The sequence below is a fragment of the Oncorhynchus clarkii genome, chromosome 11 (genome assembly GCF_045791955.1).
Source record: "Oncorhynchus clarkii lewisi isolate Uvic-CL-2024 chromosome 11, UVic_Ocla_1.0, whole genome shotgun sequence".
Classification (NCBI taxonomy): domain Eukaryota; kingdom Metazoa; phylum Chordata; class Actinopteri; order Salmoniformes; family Salmonidae; genus Oncorhynchus; species Oncorhynchus clarkii.
This window is the reverse complement of record NC_092157.1, coordinates 31,652,463-31,667,632: the sequence shown is the minus strand read 5'-3', so window position 1 is coordinate 31,667,632 and position 15,170 is coordinate 31,652,463.

Genomic DNA, 15,170 nt, shown 5'->3' with positions numbered 1-15,170 from the left:
AGTGGGCAACAGGAGGACAGGCTGGAAAACAGAAGAACCCCTAACCTAGTACTATGCTTTAAAGATATTTGATGTTTGTGGAAAGCCTGGGAGACAATCTGCTACTCCCTCACCGATCAGGATTGCTGTGACCAAGCCTTTGAACAGCCAGGACAAGTTAGATTAGGAGAACTCCTCTTTGAACTTTGATAGAACATTCCTCTGCAAAGACACCAAGGTGACAGATGCACTTGCATCATCCCCTCTATGTTATGCATTACTTGACCACTGTATACAGTAAGTGCCTCATTAAATGTAATGACTCTGGGGTGGAAACCAATGAAATACATATATTCAACACCCAATTGACCTGTAGATTGTTCCATATGAATTCAATCACTTTTTTGATTGCACATTCCAAACAAGTTTTCCCATGGTAGAAGTGGCTAGAATGTGACTTTGGAAGTGATCAGAAAGTGTTTTTTATAACATTGATGATTCACTTGATATCGCTTATAAATATCCACACTCACCAAGAATGACTTGTGGTAGATACAGTTGAAGTCGGAAGTTGACACACACTTAGGTTGGAGTTATTAAAACTAGTTTTTCAACCACTCCACAAATTTCTTGTTAACAAACTATAGTTTTGGCGAGTTGATTAGGACATCTACTGTGTGAATGACACAAGTAATTTTTCCAACGATTGTTTACAGACAGATTATTTCACTTATAATTCACTGTATCACAATTCCAGTGGGTCAGAAGTTAACATGCAATAAGTTGACTTTGCCTTTAAACAGCTTGGAAAATTCCAGAAAAGGATGTCATGGCTTTAGAAGCTTCTGACACGCTAATTGCCGTCATTTTAGTCATTTGGATGTGTACCTGTGGATGTTTTTCAAGGCCTACCTTGAAACTCAGTGCCTCTTTGCTTGACATCATGGGAAATAAAAAAGAAATCAGCCAAGACCTCAGAAAAAATTGTAGACTTCCACAAGTCTGGTTCATCCTTGGGAACAATTTACAAATGCCTGAAGGTACCATGTTCATCTGTACAAACAATAGTATGCAAGTATACACACCATTGGACCACGCAGCCGTCATTCCACTCAAGAAGGAAACATGTTCTGTTTCTTAGAGATGAACGTACTTTGGTGTGAAAAGTGCAAATCAATCCCAGAACAACAGCAAAGGACCTTGTGAAGATACTGGAGGAAACAGGTACAAAAGTATAAATATACACAGTAAAACGAGTCCTATGTCGACATAACCCGAAAGGCCACTAAGCAAGGAAGAAGCCACTGCTCCAAAACCACCATAAAAAAGCCAGACCACGGTTTGCAACTGCACATGGGGACAAAGAGCAATTTGTTTTGTAGAAATGTTCTCTGGTCTGATGAAACTAAAATAGAACCGTTTCGCCATTATGCCCATTGCTATGTTTGGAAGAAAAAGAGGAAGGCTTGCAAGCCAAAGAACACCATCCCAACCATGAAGAAAGGGGTGGCAGCATCATGTTGTGGGGGTGCTTTGCTGCAGGAGGGACTGGTGCATTTCACTAAATAGATGGCATCATGAGTGTGGAAAAGTCTGTGGTTATATTGAAGCAACATCTCAAGACATCAGTCAGGAAGTTAAAGCTTGGTCGCAAATGGGTCTTGCAAATGAACAATGACCCCAAGCATACTTCCAAAGTCGTGGCAAAATCGCTTAAGGACATTAAAGTCAAGGTATTGGAGTGGCCATCACAAAGCCCTGACCTTAATTTCATAGAAAATTTGTGGACAGAACTGAAAAAGCGTGTGCGAGAAAGAAGGCCTACAAACCTGATTCAGTTACACCAGCTCTGTCAGGAGGATTGGGCCAGAATACACCTAATTTATTGTGGGAAGCTTGTGGAAGGCTACCCAAAACATTTGACCCAAATTAAACAATTTAAAGGCAATACTACCAAATACTAATTGAGGTTACGTAAACTTCTGACCCACTGGGAATGTAATAAAAGAAATAAAAGCAGAAGTAAATCATTCTCTCTATTATTTTGACATTTCACATTCTTAAAATAAAGTGGTGATCCTAACTGGCCTAAGACATGGGAATTTTTACTAGGATTAAATGTCAGGAATTGTGGAAAAACTGAGTTTAAATGTATTTGGATAAGGTGTATGTAAACTTCACACTTCAACTGTATGCAGACAGTGGCAATTCAGGTTGGATTTTAGCATATTTTTACATCTTTACTATTTTGTATTAAAAAAATATATAAACTCACGTAAATTATCTAAAAACACTTCATATTTTTTTGTCATTTTCCCATGTTGTAGATTAGACCCTATTTAACATTGTCTGAGGTGTTTGTTGTGCCCGTCATCAATTGAGATAGAGCATTCTGTTGAATACGGAGTGGGTGTCATTTCAGTCATAGAAACAGAAGTCCTAGAATGGACCTATTCCTTCAAACTACTACAATTTAGCTAGTACACCATTGAAACTGACTTGAATTTTTAAGTTTCAATTACTGTCAGAAAGATGTTTGCCAGCCCACCCACCATTGAATGCCAACTTGAATGGGCACACACCCCAGCAAGGTGGACCCCCGCAAGGCGGCTCCCCTCCCACACTAGAATGAAGAAGAACAATTTAATTTATTTCGACTCTGTCAGATTTTTGTCTATTGTCAACTTTATCACTGTTCTGTAACATACAGTGCATTCGGAAAGTTCAGACCCCTTGAATTTTCCACATTTTGTTACATTACAGCCTTATTCTAAAATGGATTCAATAGTTTTTTACCCTCATCAATCTACACACAATACACCATAATGATGAAGAAAAAACTGTTTTTAGAAAATTTTGCATAAGTTTTAAAAATAAAAAATCGCAAATATTTTATTTACATAGGTATTCAGACCCTTTCCTCAGTACTTTGTTGAAGCACCTTTGGCAGCGATTATAGCCTTGAGTTTTCTTGGGTATGACGCTAGAAGCTTGGCACACCTGTATTTGGGGAGTTTCTCCCATTCTTCTCTGCAGATCCTCTCAAGCTATGTCAGGTTGGATCGGGAGTGTTGCTGCACAGCTATTTTCAGGTTTCTCCAGAGATGTTTGATACTGTTCAAGTCCGGGCTATGACTGGGCCACTCACGGACATTCAGATACTTGTCCCGAAGCCACTCGTTGTCTTGGCTGTGTGCTTATGGTCATTGCCTTGCTGGAAAGTGAACCTTTGCCCCATTTTGAGGTCCTGAGCGCTCTGGAGAATGTTTTCATAAAGGATCTCTGTGTACTTTACTCTGTTCATTTTCCCTTGACTTGACTGGTCTCCCAGTCGCTCGTGCTGAAAAACATTTTTATTTATTTCACCTATATTTAACCAGGTAGGCAAGTTGAGAACAAGTTCTCATTTACAATCGCGACCTGGCCAAGATAAAGAGATACCTCTCAAGATACCTCTCTATAAGAGGTGTGTGCCTTTCCAAATCACATCCAATCAATTGAATTTACCACAGGTGGATTCCAATCAAGTCGTTGAACCGTCTCAAGGACGATCCATGGAAACGGGATGCACCTGAGCTCAATTGCGAGTCTCATAGCAAAGGGGAAGAATATATAAAACAAAAACAAGTTTGGAGATAACATATTTGAATAATCTAATTATTCAATTAAACAGCCAAGGCCTTTAAACACTTGTACAAATAAAATGTATTTTATGGTGTCTGACGGAGTTGACATAAATCCAGTTATTTGCAGTTTATGAAAAAATATAACATTTTAGGAGGTTGTTGCTTTACGTAGTGTGATAACTGATACTTTGGTCTATCAAAATCTATATTTCAAATGTTGATAATATTAACATCTTGGATTATTATCCAAGATGGCGTAACAGTTCAGACGTCTTTGTCGTTGTCGTGTCCCGTGTATATATATTTTTTTCTTCGTATATATTTCACATATATCTTTAATATTTTTTATCTGCAACCCGCCTCACCCAATGTGGTATGGATCTGCTATTTTCTATACTTTAGATATACTTTATATACTATACTTTAGAACCGGAACCCCCAACAGAAACTAGCCAGCTAACTAGCTACTAACTAGTCAGTTAGCCACTGCTAGCGGTCATCAGCAAACCTTAGCCCGGTCAACTCCTGCAAGTCTGCACAGCGCGATTCAAGCCAGAGCATACCGGATTGCTTTCTCTCCACATCTCCGGATTGCTACCGCAAGCCCCTAACCTTTTCACCGGGATCATCGCAGCTAGCTAGCTGCTATCCGAGTGGCTACTCCTAGCTAACGTCTTCATCCTGAAGCAAGCACCAATTAGCCTGGAACTAGCCTCATGCTAGGTGCATCTACCGGCTAGCTGAAGATGTCCATCAGCCACTCCTTGGGCTACAATACCTATTTTGCCAATGGACCTGGACCCCTTTTACTGCCGACACGGTGCCCCGCCAATCCATCACAACTGGTATACTGACGTAATCCGCCCGATGGGGTTTCAACAGGCTCCTCCATTGCGACATCCCCTGATGGTCCATCCGCTGCTTGCGGCGGCCCGTTAGCTCTCTAGAGCATATCGGACAGTTAGCTGAAGAGGTCCATCAACCAATTTATTGGGCTACAATACCTATTTTGCCAATTGGCCTGGAGTCCTGCCAATCCATCATGACTGGTCTGCCGAGGTAACCGTCCGAGAGGGCTAAGATAGACTCTTCCATCACGACGACCCCCCTAACGTCCCTCCGCTAGCCTGCTAGCCCCGGCCCGCTAGGTGTCTGAATCGCCATGTCTCCAACTCGCCTAGCTACTAATTTGTCCCTATGATGATCACTCGGCTACACATGCCTCTCCCTAATGTCAATATGCCTTGTCCATTGCTGTTTTGGTTAGTGATTATTGTGTTATTTCACTGTAGAGCCTCGAGCCCTGCTCAATATGCCTTAGCTTTTGTCCCACCTCCCACACATGCGGTGACCTCATCTACTTTAAATGGTGTCTCTAGAGACAAAACATCTCTCATCATCACTCAATGCCTAGGTTTGCCTCCACTGTATTCATATATTACCATACCTTTGTCTGTACATTATGCATTGAATCTATTATTCCGTGCCCAGAAACCAGCTCCTTTTACTCTCTGTTCCGAATGCACTAGACGACCAGTTCTTATAGCCTTTAGCCGTACCCTTATCCTACTCCTCCTCTGTTCCTCTGTTGATGTAGAGGTTAATCCAGGCCATGCAGCGCCTAGCTCCACTCCCATTCCACAGGTGCTCTCATTTGTTGACTTCTGTAACTGTAAAAGCCTTGGTTTCATGCATGTTAATATTAGAAGCCTCCTACCTAAGTTTGTTTTATTCACTGCTTTAACCCACTCTGCAAACCCGGAAGTCCAGTCATGTCTGAATCCTGGCTTAGGAAGGCCACCAAAAATCCTGAAATTTCAATCCCTAACTATAACATTTTCCAACAAGATAGAACTGCCAAAGGAGGCGGAGTTGCAATCTACTGCAGAGATAGCCTGCAGAGCTCTGTCATGCTATCCAGGTCTGTCCCCAAACAATTCCAGAATCTACTTCTAAAAACCCCCCTTTCCAGAAACAAGTCTCTCACCGTTGCCGCTTGTTATAGACCACCTTCAGCCCACAGCTGTGCCCTGGACACCATATGTGAATTGATTGCCCCCCATCTTCAGAGCTCGTACTGTTAGGTGACCTAAACTGAGACATGCTTAACACCCCGGCCGTTCTACAATCTAAGCTAGATGCCCTCAGTCTCACACAAATTATCAATGAACCTACCAGGTACCACACCAACTCCGTAAACACGGGCATCCTCATAGATATCATCCTGACCAACCTGCCCTCTAAATACACCTCTGCTGTCTTCAACCAGGTTCTCAGCAATCACTGCCTCATTCCCTGCTTCCGTAATGGGTCTGCGGTAAAACGACTACCCCTCATCACTGTCAAAACACTTCAGCGAGCAGGCCTTTTTAATCGACCTGCCCCAGGTATCCTGGAAGGATATTAACATTCCGTCAGTAGAGGATGCCTGGTTATTCTTTAAAAGTGCTTTCCTCACCATCTTAAACTGTTATGGCTGCAATCCCGATACTGGGATCGATATGACAACTACCAGTGAAAATAGAGGGCGCCAAAATTCAAACAACAGAAATCTCATAATTACAATTCCTAAACATACAGTGCCTTGCGAAAGTATTCGGCCCCCTTGAACTTTGCGACCTTTTGCCACATTTCAGGCTTCAAACATAAAGATATAAAACTGTATTTTTTTGTGAAGAATCAACAACAAGTGGGACACAATCATGAAGTGGAACGACATTTATTGGATATTTCAAACTTTTTTAACAAATCAAAAACTGAAAAATTGGGCGTGCAAAATTATTCAGCCCCTTTACTTTCAGTGCAGCAAACTCTCTCCAGAAGTTCAGTGAGGATCTCTGAATGATCCAATGTTGACCTAAATGACTAATGATGATAAATACAATCCACCTTTGTGTAATCAAGTCTCCGTATGAATGCACCTGCACTGTGATAGTCTCAGAGGTCCGTTAAAAGCGCAGAGAGCATCATGAAGAACAAGGAACACACCAGGCAGGTCCGAGATACTGTTGTGAAGAAGTTTAAAGCCGGATTTGGATACAAAAAGATTTCCCAAGCTTTAAACATCCCAAGGAGCACTGTGCAAGCGGTAATATTGAAATGGAAGGAGTATCAGACCACTGCAAATCTACCAAGACCTGGCCGTCCCTCTAAACTTTCAGCTCATACAAGGAGAAGACTGATCAGAGATGCAGCCAAGAGGCCCATGATCACTCTGGATGAACTGCAGAGATCTACAGCTGAGGTGGGAGACTCTGTCCATAGGACAACAATCAGTCATATAGTGCACAAATCTGGCCTTTATGGAAGAGTGGCAAGAAGAAAGCCATTTCTTAAAGATATCCATAAAAAGTGTTGTTTAAAGTTTGCCACAAGCCACCTGGGAGACACACCAAACATGTGGAAGAAGGTGCTCTGGTCAGATGAAACCAAAATTGAACTTTTTGGCAACAATGCAAAACGTTATGTTTGGCGTAAAAGCAACACAGCTGAACACACCATCCCCACTGTCAAACATGGTGGTGGCAGCATCATGGTTTGGGCCTGCTTTTCTTCAGCAGGGACAGGGAAGATGGTTAAAATTGATGGGAAGATGGATGGAGCCAAATACAGGACCATTCTGGAAGAAAACCTGATGGAGTCTGCAAAAGACCTGAGACTGGGACAGAGATTTGTCTTCCAACAAGACAATGATCCAAAACATAAAGCAAAATCTACAATGGAATGGTTCAAAAATAAACATATCCAGGTGTTAGAATGGCCAAGTCAAAGTCCAGACCTGAATCCAATCGAGAATCTGTGGAAAGAACTGAAAACTGCTGTTCACAAATGCTCTCCATCCAACCTCACTGAGCTCGAGCTGTTTTGCAAGGAGGAATGGGAAAACATTTCAGTCTCTCAATGTGCAAAACTGATAGAGACATACCCCAAGCGACTTACAGCTATAATCGCAGCAAAAGGTGGCGCTACAAAGTATTAACTTAAGGGGGCTGAATAATTTTGCACGCCCAATTTTTCAGTTTTTGATTTGTTAAAAAATTTGAAATATCCAATAAATGTTGTTCCACTTCATGATTGTGTCCCACTTGTTGTTGATTCTTCACAAAGAAATACAGTTTTATATCTTTATGTTTGAAGCCTGAAATGTGGCAAAAGGTCGCAAAGTTCAAGGGGGCCGAATACTTTCGCAAGGCACAGTACATGTGTTTTATATCATTTTAAATCTATTTTCGTTGTTAATCCCACCAAAGTGTCCGATTTCAAATAGGCTTTTCAGCGAAAGCATTACAAACGATTATGTTAGGTCTCCACCAAACCACAATAATCACAGCCATTTTCCAGCAAAATATAGTCTTCACAAAAACCAGAAATAAAGATAATATGAATCACTAACCTTGAATTATCTTCATCAGATGACACTCATAGGACTACATATTACACAATACACTCATGTTTTGTTTGACAAAGTTCATATTTATATAAAAAAAATCTCAGTATTCATTAGCGCGTTACGTTCACTAGTTCCAAAAACATCCGGTGATATTGCAGAGAGCCACATCATTTTACAGTAATACTAATTAAAAATGTTGATAAATACAATTGTTAGACATGGAAATATAGATATACCTTTCTGCAACCGCTGTGTCAGATTTCCCAAAAACTTTACGGAAAAAGCAAACCATGCAATAATCTGAGACGGCGCTCAGAAAATAAATAAAATTATCCGCCATGTTGGGGTCAACAGAAATCAGAAATCACATTATAAATATTCCCTTACCTTTGACGATCTTCATCTGAATGCACTCCCAGGAATCCTAGTTCCACAATAAATGCTTGATTTGTTAAGAATGTCTATTATTTATGTCCAAGTAACTAACGCTCATGCTGGTCCATCCGAACGTCGAACGCAAACTTCAAAAAGTTATATTATAAGTCGAAGAAACTTGTCAAACTAAGTATAGAATCAATCTTTAGGATGTTGTTATCTTAAATCTTCAATAAAGTTCCAACCGAAGAATTCCTATGTCTGTAGAGAATCCATGGAATGCAGGTCGCTATCATGTGAAATGCGCATGACCAGGACCTGGCTCCCATCCAGCTCCACAACACAGTAGAAGCCTCATTCAAGTTTCTAAAGACGGTTGACATCTAGTGGAAGCCCTAGGAAGTGAAACTTTATCCATATCCCACTGTGTATTCAATAGGGTCTGGGTTGAAAATCGACCAACCTCAGATTTCCCACACCCTGTCTGGATTTATTTTCAGGTTCTTGCCTGCCATATTAGTTCTGTTCTCCCAGACATCATTCAAACAGTTTTAGAAACTTCAGAGTGTTTTCTATCCAATACTAATACTAATATGCATATATTAGCAACTGGGACTGAGGAGCAGGCCGTTTACTCTGGGCACCTCTGGGCACCTTTCGTCCAAGCTACTCAATACTGCCCCTGCAGCCATAAGAAGTTTAATCCAAAATTAAATCTAGAATCAGCTTCCTATTTCGCAACAAAGCATCCTTCACTCATGCTGCCAAACATACTGTAACGTTCGTCGTCCTCGTCTGAGGAGGAGTAGGAGAGATCGGACCAATATGCAGCATGGTACGTGTCCATGTTCATATTTATTAAACAGAGAACACTAAACAAAATAACAACAGCGAATTAAACTAAACAGTTCTGTAAGGTGACATACACTAAACAGAAAACAACTACCCACAAATCAAGTGGGAAAAACAGGCTACCTAAATATGGTTCTCAATCAGAGACAACAATTGACAGCTGCCTCTAAATGAGAACCATACCAGGCCAAACACATAGAAAACCAAAACTAGAACAACACATAGAATGCCCACACCAACTCACGCCCTGACCAACCTAAACAAGAAACATAACAAAGGAAGTAAGGTCAGGACGTGACACATACCCTCGTACAACTGACTATCCTGCTGATCCTTGACTTTGAAGATGTCATTTACAAAATAACCTCCAACACTCTACTCATCAAATTGGATGCAGTCTAACACAGTGCCATTCATTTTGTCACCAAAGCCCCATATACTTCCCACCACTGCGACCTGTATGCTCTCGTTGGCTGGCCCTCGCTTCATATTCGTCGCCAAACCCACTGGCTCCAGGTCATTTATAGGTCTTTCACTGGTCACCCCCAAAGCCAATTCTTCCTTTGGCCTCCCTTCCTTCCAGTTTTCTGCTGCCAATGACTGGAACGAATTGCAAAAATCACTGAAGCTGGAGACTCATATCTCCCTCACTAACTTTAAGCATCAGCTGTCAGAGCAGCTCAAAGATCATTGCACCTGTACATAGCCCATCTGTAAATGGGCTATCCAACTACCCATCCAACTACCTCATCCCCATATTGTTATATATTCATTTTTTTCTCCTCTGCACCCCAGTATCTCTACTTACCGATTAGTCTTCTGCACATCTATCACTCCAGTGTTTAATTGCTAAATTGTAATTACTTCACGACTACGGCCTATTTATTGCCTTACCTCCCTAATCTTACCTCATTTGCACACACTGTATATAGATTTTTTTCTATTGTGTTATAGACTGAACGTTTGTTTATTCCATGTGTAACTGTGTTGTTGTTTGTGTCGCACTGCTTTGCTTTATCTTGGCCAGGTCGCAGTTGTACATGAGAATTTGTTCTCGACTGACCTACCTGGTTAAATAACGGTGAAATAAAAGAAAATAAATTAAGAAAAATATTAGTAAAAAAAACTTTTATTGTCCTGTCTTTCAAGAATCCCTGAGCTCTAAAACATCAACATTTTCTTCCAGCCTTCTAAAATTGTGCTACACCACTGATCTAATGATTCAAATTAGGGTCTAAGCTACAACATATACAGTGGGGAGAACAAGTGTTTGATACACTGCCGTTTTTGCAGGTTTTCCTACTTACAAAGCATGGAGAGGTCTGTCATTTTTATCATAGGTACACTTCAACTGTGAGAGACGGAATCTAAAACAAAAATCCAGAAAATCACATTGTATGATTTTTAAGTAATTAATTTGCATTTTATTGCATGACATAAGTATTTGATACATCAGAAAAGCAGAACTTAATATTTGGTACAGAAACCTTTGTTTGCAATTACAGAGATCATACGTTTCCTGCAGTTCTTTACCAGGTTTGCACTCACTGCAGCAGGGATTTTTGGCCCACTCCTCCATAGAGACCTTCTCCAGATCCTTCAGGTTTCAGGGCTGTCACTGGGCAATATGGACTTTCAGCTCCTTCCAAGGATTTTCTATTGGGTTCAGGTCTGGAGACTGTCTTGGCCACTCCAGGACCTTAAGATGCTTCTTACGGAGCCACTCCTTAGTTGCCCTGGCTGTGTGTTTCGGGTCGTGCAGTCGTCCTTTCCCCTTTGCAGAAAAGCATCCCCAAAGAATTATGTTTCCACCTCCATGCTTCACGGTTGGGATGGTGTCTTGGGGTTGTACTCTTCCTTCTTCTTCCTCCAAACACGGCGAGTGGAGTTTAGACCAAAAAGCTCTATTTTTGTCTCATCAGACCACATGACCTTCTCCCATTCCTCCTCTGGATCATCCAGATGCTCATTGGCAAACTTCAGACGGGCCTGGACATGTGCTGGCTTGAGCAGGGGGACCTTGCGTGCGCTGCAGGATTTTAATCCATGACGGCGAAGTGTGTTACTAATGGTTTTCTTTGAGACTGTGGTCCCAGCTCTCTTCAGGTCATTGACCAGGTCCTGCCGTGTAGTTTTGGGCAGATCCCTCACCTTCCTCATGATCATTGATGCCCCACGAGGTGAGATCTTGCATTGAACTTCTTCCATTTTCTAATAATTGTGCCAACAGTTGTTGCCTTCTCACCAAGCTGCTTGCCTATTGTCCTGTAGCCCATCCCAGCCTTGTGCAGGTCTACAATTTTATCCCTGATGTCCTTACACAGCTCTCTGGTCTTGGCCATTGTGGAGAGGTTGGAGTCTGTTTGATTGAGTGTGTGGACAGGTGTCTTTTATAAAGGTAATGAGTTCAAAAAGGTGCAGTTAATACAGGTAATGAGTGGAGAACAGGAGGGCTTCTTAAAGAAAAACTAACAGGTCTGCGAGAGCCGGAATTCTTACTGGTTGGTAGGTGATCAAATACTTTTATGTAATGCAATAAAATGCAAATTAATTACTTAAAAATCATACAATGTGATTTTCTGGATTTTTGTTTTAGATTCCGCCTCTCACAGTTGAAGTGTACCCATGATAAAAATGACAGACCTTTACATGCTTTGTAAGTAGGAAAACCTGCAAAATCGGCAGTGTATCAAATACTTGTTCTCCCCACTGTATAAACATGAACAAAATCTGAGTTCACACGTTTAGATAATTGATGTTAAAGGAATTTTAATTTTTAAATATATTTTTCAGTGATGAAGACATGGATAGGAAGACAACAGATAGTCAGTCTCATGGTAGGTTGGGGTATGCAAAATGGGTCAACTTTGAGCACCTCGATCTTTTGAATGTTTGGGCAAAGGTTACTATTTGGCCACTTCTACCACGGGAAAACATGTGTGGAAGGTTTCGTTCAAATCAAAAGGGATGCAGTCATATGGAATGACCCCTGAAAAATCACACAATATCCAAGGTCTGACAGTTGTGAGAGATTGAAAAGTTAAGAACTAAGGCCATGCTGCCTCTGTCTCGAGAAGCTTTGTGTCATAACAAAGTATAATAGAAATCCAAAGGGGAAATGATCAGGGCTCAAAACGTAAGTTCCTTTCGTGGTACCTGAAGTAATAAAAGTGATCATAGGAAGTGTCTTTGGCTGAAAGAAACAGTTAGGCCCTCGCCCTTTCACTTCCCTTCCTTCTGCTACAGCATTCAGGGGGCGTCCGGTCGGGCCAGGACCGAGCCTGTTCATGTGATTGGAAAAACACACACTTCCTTTGTGTTGAACAGTTCAAGAGAGGAAGTCTTCTCTCTCTATGTTTCATTTGACTGCACTTTCTAACAAAGTGCGCCCTCCAAAAAAAATCCCAGGAGGAGACTGTAGACTCTAAAGTCTCTTTCTCTATTACTCTGTCAGAGTTCAAGAGGGGATCAACATTTGGGCCACATTTTGTGTTTGGGAGAAAACCTTTGTCATTTTCCACTCAAAGTGACGACACGGTATACAGTAGGGAGAGAGGAGAGTGAAGAACAGGCGCCTACGGAAGAGGTTGTAAACCTGTTGGAGCTTCGAATGGAGCGAGCTAGTAGGTAGGTGTCAAAGCATGAACCAGGCCCGCTGAATGTGATATCAGGGAGGAGCATCAGGCATTTTTATTGGCCCACGCACCTCAGAGTAACAGCTGGACTGGCTGTTTAGACTGGAACTGCCTCCCCACCCCTCATTTCCCAGAGCTCCCAGTAAACAGAGCACGCCCATGGCAGGACTTCAGAAGAGACGGCAGACAGTTGCACTTCCAGCACTGCTCTGCATAGGCACGTGGGAAATGGAGGCTTTTATGGGCCATGATGCTGTGTGAGGTCCTTTATCTCTATTCGGACACCAGATTGATGCAATAGAGAGTTACAAGTTTTATTCTGTTTTAATGTCTGGGGTGGTGGAAGTTCTTATACCACAAATATGTTCAGAAAGCTACACAGCCTTTGGAAAAGCTACAGCCTGTTATGATAACATGCAAGACTGACAACTTGGTCATGGTACATTTGCAGCCGCTGTGCTAAAAGATGTTTACAGTACATGCCAATGGGGTTTACTTTAAAAGAGGGGCAGAGGGGTAGCTTGGGGTGTAAGCATAGGTCAGTTTTTTCATCAATACCTGTCAATGAAATTCTATGTCACCCATTGCTTTTAATTAATACTTTGCCGTCAATGTTGAACTGTAACCGGTGCTTACTTAAGAAATAAAATACAGTATGAATAAAAGAGAGGTTAACATAACTGAATATCGTGTGACTCTCAGAAGCCCACACATGGCTATCTGTTTGATAAATGCTACTGCGTTGGGGGTGAGCCGGGGTGCGCGACTGGGAATGTGCTTTTTGGATATTTCTTCTCAACTGTCATCTCCGTTTCCTCCTTAGCCCTCCACCTCTGTGGTGTCCCACCCCCGTGAAGAGGGCCTATGGCTGGGAGAAATATCTGGGACCGAGTCTGTGAATCCATGACTCTCTCAGCAGAAGCCTCAGCTATTGACTAAGCATCCATGACTCAGACTGAGAGAAAGAGGGCGAGGGATAGAGAGATGGAGAGAGGGAGAATTACATAGAAACAGAGAGAGACTTAGAGCAAGAGAGGATAGAGGAGGGGCAGGGGAATAAAACTGTGTGGGGGGGGGGCAAAGAGAGATTGGGACTGGGGAGGACAAACAAATTAAAAAAAATAGAGGATAGTGCTCAGTGGAGATATGAGGCAGAGCATTTCCCTGCCCCGAAGCCCTGTCTGACACCTGAGAGAAGAGTAGAGCTGTGGGCTGTCCTCTTGATCTCTACAGTCCCACTCCACCACATTTGGGCCTGCTTACCAAGCAGCCCCTCCAGCTGCTGACAGTGGACAAATACAGATTTATTTTTTTTTGAACATATTTAACGCAATGTAAAATGCATTTCAAATACATTTAGTTACATTTGCATCTTGGCTGAAATACATGACAATATTCCAGAAATGCATGTCAATGACATCTAGTGGAGATCGGGCAGTAGGCTATTTTTATATATTTTTCATTTTAGTTTTCATCAACCCCCCCCAAAAAAATAGACATTGTACAACACTCCACAATATGTTAAAGTCTAGGTCTTGTGCTTATTATGGTATTATCTGGCACGGCTTTACAGTGGATGGTTAGTGGTGTTATGGTGCTTTCGTAAGCAAGTGGGTAATGGGAGTTTACCACATCTGGGAAAAATCCACTTTAACGGCCCTCCAACTGATGATAACTAGTGAAATCAGCTATGCATCCCCTTGTGACGGGGAATGGAAGCTTGTTGTGTGTAACAGAGAGGGGGAAATTAATGAAATATTCACTCAAATGTTTAAATTGTTCAAACATTTTTAGCCTATCTATGGGTAACAGGGTTGACGTGTTATGCTCGTCCCGCTCTGTTGTTCACCATAAAACACCAGAAAAAGGCCAAAAAGAGTAGAACCAGCTCACCTGCTTTTACACTATGATTTGACTATTAGATGTTCAATGTTTCTTTTGAACAGGCCCCTGTTAACATCGACAGGGCTGTAGTGGAGGGGGTTGAGAATTTCAAGTTCCTTGGTGTCCATATCACCAACAAACTATCATGGTCAAAGCACACCAACTCAGTTGTGAAGAGGGCACGACAACACCTTTTCCCCCTCAGGAGACTGAAAAGTTTTGGCATGTGTCCCAAGATCCTCAAAAGGTTCTACAGCTGCAGCTTCGAGAGCATCCTGACCTGTTGCATCACTGGCTGGGATGGCAACTGCTCGGCATCTGACCATAAGGCGCAACAGAGGGTAGTGCGTATGGCCCAGTACATCACTGGGGCCAAGCTTCCTGCCATCCAGGACCTACAGTGGGGCAAAAAAGTATTTAGTCAGCCAC